This window comes from Palaemon carinicauda, chromosome 12 (genome assembly GCF_036898095.1).
Source record: "Palaemon carinicauda isolate YSFRI2023 chromosome 12, ASM3689809v2, whole genome shotgun sequence".
In the NCBI taxonomy this organism is placed as follows: domain Eukaryota; kingdom Metazoa; phylum Arthropoda; class Malacostraca; order Decapoda; family Palaemonidae; genus Palaemon; species Palaemon carinicauda.
Genome location: NC_090736.1, coordinates 91069874 through 91074873, shown reverse-complemented (window position 1 = coordinate 91074873; position 5000 = coordinate 91069874). Strand labels below are relative to the sequence as shown.

The window sequence follows — 5000 nt, the reverse complement described above, 5'->3', positions numbered from 1 at the left end:
TTCATGTTCACAAGACAGACAATGTTACAGAGATGATACGCAGACATGTATATTCAGGTTCTTTTTAGTGATAGGGAAGAGCGCAGATACAAGCTTAATATATACAAAATAATTTATGTACGATCATGTGACACACGGTTGGTACATGGCTCCTCCCTAAAAATGACATACTGTACATGTTAAATAGGGCGCCCTGATCTAGAGAGGCGAACTGTAGGCGGGTAATCTGGCAGGAGATAAGCAGGTTTTAGATGATCAATGGAGACCCAGTCTTCTTTGCCACGAATGTTTAGTAGGAATGCTTTCGGATTGCGTCGGATCACAAGGAAAGGGCCCGTGTAAGGGGGCGTTAGCGGTGGCTTGCTAGTGTCGTTGCGCAGGAAGACGTGCGTTGCAGAGTGCAGTCTGTTGGTATGTGATGCTTTGCTGGGGGCTTGTAAGTCTGGCGACAAGGAGTAAATTTTCCCACGATGTGACGTATGCGCTGGAGATCGTTGGAGGAGGTTGTAGAAGGAAAAAATTCGGCAGGGTCGACCAACGGGTCGCCATACACCATTTCAGCTGCTGAGACGTTGAAGGCGTCATTAGGAGTGGTCCTTAGTCCCAGGAGGACCCAAGGAAGCTGAGTAAACCAGTTGCAATCTTTGCAGCGGGACATCCAAGCTGCTTTGAGGGTGCGATGAAAACGTTCAACCATTCCATTGGCAGCGGGGTTGTAGGGCGTTGTCTGATGTAGGGTGATGCCCAGGAGATTCGCTAATGATGTCCACAATTGAGAGGTGAAAGTGGTTCCCCTGTCAGAAGTAATTTGCTCAGGGATACCAAATCTTGCAATCCATCCAGAGAGTAAGGCAGATGTACATGAGGTGGACGTTGCAGTTTCCATGGGAATGGCTTCAGGCCAACGAGTGGAGCGGTCAATGACGGTAAACAGGTAACGATGTCCTTGTGATGTGGGTAGGGGGCCTACAACGTCGACGTGAATGTGTGCGAAACGACGCCGAGGTTGAGGAAAGGTGCCCACTCCTGTATCCGTGTATCAATGTACTTTGAAAGTTTGGCAAGAAGTACAGGCGCGGACCCAATCCTTAGCATCCTTAGAAATGCTGTGCCAAATGAACTTTGCCTTCAGCAGCTGTGCAGTAGAAGGGCACGAGGGATGTGAAAGGCCGTGAATGAAATGAAACACCTGTCGGTGCATGGGAGCAGGAATCCAAGGTCGCGGTCTGCCAGTACTGACATCACAGAGGAGGGTGGTGTTGGAGTCGTCAAGGGCGAAGTCTTCCCAACAGAGGGACGTACAGGATGTCCTATATGCTTTATACTCTGGATCCTGTCGTTGGGCTTCAGCCAGGGCGTTGTAATCCAATCCCAGTTGAACAGCAGCCAACGTGTTTCTTGACAGGGCATCGGCAACGGGATTCATTTTCTCAGGGACGGATTGAAGGGTGCAATTGTATTCAGCCATGGCAGAGAGATGTCGGCGTTGACGGGCGGACCAGGCGTCAGACTGTTGAGTGAAGGCGGGCCCCAGAGGCATGTGGTCTGTGCGAATGACGAAGTGCGTACCTTCTAAGAAATGGCGAAAGTGACGGACAGCCAAGTGCACCGCCAGCAATTCACGATCGAAAGTAGAATAACCCGATTCTGCCTTGGACAATTTTCTGCTGAAGAAGGCCAATGGGCAGGGCAAGCCATTGACCACCTGCTCGAGTACTGCACCAATAGCGATGTCGCTGGCATCGGTGGAGAGGAGAGTGGCATGTGGGATAGGAAAAGTGAGAGCCGCAGCAGTTGATAGGGCCTTCTTTGCATTGCAGAAGGCTGCCTCTTGAAGGGGACCCCATTTCAGGTCCTTTGGCTTGCCCTTGAGGGAGGCGTGGAGGGGAGCAAGAGTGGCGGCTATGGCTGGCAGAAAACGGTGATAATAGTTGATCATGCCCAAGAATTCCTGCAGAGCTTTGACGGTCGAGGGCGCGGGGAAGTTCTGAACGGCTGCTACCTTCTCAGGGAGGGGATGGACTCCTTCAGGAGTGATGCGGTGCCCTAAGAACGACACTTCGTTGGCGCCAAAGGTACACTTGTCGTACCGGACTACAAGGCCGTTTTGTTGCAGGTGATTGAGCCCGATGCGCAGGTGACAGAGGTGTTCCTCTTTTGAGGAGGAGAACACAAGTATGTCGTCCACATAACATACACAGAAAGGGAGGTCTCCTAAGATGCCATCCATGAGATGTTGAAACATGGCCCCAGCATTACGAAGGCCAAAACAGGAGTAATTGAAGGTGTATGTACCAAACGGAGTGGTGATGGCGGTCTTGGGGATGTCTTCTGGGTTCATAGGCACCTGATAATACCCCTTCAGGAGGTCGAACGTAGAGAAAACCTACGCTTTGTGTAGGTAGGAGGTCACATCGGCAATGTTTGGGAGGGAGTAGTGATCCGATTCTGTTTGCATGTTCAGGCGCCTGTAATCCCCGCACGGACGGAGGGAGCCGTCTTTCTTCAGAACGATGTGTAAGGGTGACGACCATGGGCTGGAGGCATTTTGGCAAAGGCCCATTTCCTCCATTTCAGCGAACGTCTGTTTGGCGGCTGCCAATCATTCCGGTGCCAGACGCCTGAATTTTGCAAAGACTGGGGGTCCCGTCGTCTTAATATGGTGATAAATACCGTGCTTGGTAGTAACCGTGGGCGTTTGGCGAAGTTCTGAACAGAAAACGTCCGGGTACGACGTGAGGAGGTGGGCGTAGGCATCCGTGGGTGCGCTGATATGGAGAGCGAGGTTAGAGGGGGCGGGTTGAAGAGGTGTCGACAAGTACTAGTCTGCGATGACCAATCGTCGGTAGGCGACATCGACCAGAAGGTGGAAATGAGAGAGGAAATCCGCACCGAGGATTGGCAATGTGACGTCAGCAACGAGAAACTTCCAATTGAATTTACCGTTTCCGAACAATAATATGAGGTTCTTGTAACCGTAGGTGGGTATCGCAGATCCGTTGGCAGCTACCAAGCGGACGTTGGCAGATGTAGACAGACTACGTCGTGTCTTGAAAGGTTTCCTTGGCAAAAGAGAACGACAAGCACCCGTGTCTACCAAAAATTGCACGCCCGTTCCTGCATCATGTAAAAAGAAAAGATTAGAAACACGAGAAGCCACCGCCACGAGCGATTACCTACTTACACGTTGTTTTGGCCACTGACAATCCTTGGCACATTTCTTCGCGGTTGCCCCGAATCTGAAGGATAGTAGTAAAACTGCGGCGGATGGGAGGTAGTAAGTGGATGTGGAAGTTGTTTGTTGGGGCGTGAGCAATTGGTGGGTGGTGGGTTGAAGGCGAGCGATACTGGTCATTTCCCAGAGGGCAAGCGAAGCCCTTTGGTCCCCCCAACGGTTGTTGCGAGAGCTGAAAAAGCTTTGCTATACGGACGGCTGGCGACGGCGAGTACTGCTGCAGAAAGTATGTTTTGAGGGCGTCATACTCTATTGGGGTGTTTCCTTGTTCACAAAGCCAGTCGGATATTTCTGGGAAGGTGTCCTTGGGTATTGCCGCGAGAACATAATCTGCTTTGGTGGTTGAGCGAGTCACGCCCTTGATGCAAAACTGGACTTCTGCGTGCTGAAACCAAGCAAACACCTCTCCGCTGGCAAACGATGAAAGTTAGAAGGAGCCAGCCGCAACGTCAACTTCCGTAGAGTCCGCCATAGTACCAACGATGGAGGGGCAAGGGGGTGGGGGTGGAAGGCGGTGGGAGCGAGTCGACTTCCGGGGTCACCAATGTGACGAGCCGAGAGCAAGGTTGTGACTCAAAGGCAGGAAGCAATCAACTGAGTAACTTTATTAAAGAACACTCTCCTTTATATAAAAAACCTCAAGGCAACAGGAATTTTCATGTTCACAAGACAGACAATGTTACAGAGGCGATACGCAGACATGTATATCGTGTGACACACGGTTGGTACACCAGACAACACTACATTGGATAATTCTCCCTGGTTACGTCTAATTTTTTCCTTGCCTACACATACACCAAATATTCTGGCGTATTCTTTACATAATCTCCACTGTCCTCATACACCTGATAACACTGAGATTACCAAAGAATTCTTCTTCGCTTAAGTGGTTAACCACTACATTGTAATTGTTCAGTGGCTACTTTCCTTTTGGTAAAGGTAGAAGAGACTCTTTATCTATGGTAAGCAGCTCTTCTAGGAGGATGGCACTCCAAAATCAAACCATTCTCTAGTTTTGGATAATGACATAGCCTCTGTACCATGGTCTTCCACTGTCTTAAGTTAGAGATCCCTTGCTTGGGGGTACATTCGGGCTCACTATTCTTTTTAATTACTCTTCTCGTTTTGTTAAAGTTTTCATAGTTTATTTAGGAATTAATTCTTTTAATGTTATAACTATTTTTTAAACATTTTACTTCTCCTTGTTTCCTTTCCTTACTAGGCTATTTTCCCTGTTTGGGCCCCTTGGCGTATAGCATCCTGCTTGTCCTACTTAGGCTGTAGCTTATCATGTAATAATAATAATGATAGTCTCTGCACCATGGTCTCTCATTGTCTGGGGGTAGAGCTCTCTTGCTTGAGGGTACACTCTGTCAAACTATTCTATCTAATTTTCCTACCTCTCGATTCTTTGAAGTTTTTATAGTTTACATATGAAAGATTTATTTTAATGTTATTGATCCTAAAATATTTACTCCCAGTAGTTAATTACTTCTCTTGTCGTTTCCTTATTTCATTTCCTCACTGGGCTATTTTCCTTGTTGGAGCCCCAGGCCTTATAACATTCCGCTTTTCCAGCTAGGGTTATAGTTTAGCAAATAATAATAATAATAATAATAATAATAATAATAATAATAATAATAATAATAATAATAATAATAATAATAATGATGATGATGATAGTAATAATAATAATCATAGTGTGCTGATTTGTGATAATTAAGAGAAACTGCACCACTTGGTAGAAGAATTTGAAAGTTTAAAC

The 5000-nt window shown here is 47.6% G+C and overlaps 1 protein-coding gene across 1 annotated transcript in view; it reads left to right on the top strand.

Moving 5' to 3' along the window:
- Window positions 1–5000, top strand: part of LOC137650950 (uncharacterized) — a 7192-nt gene that overhangs the window by 200 nt on the left and 1992 nt on the right. The gene's annotated exons all lie outside the window — the stretch shown is intronic.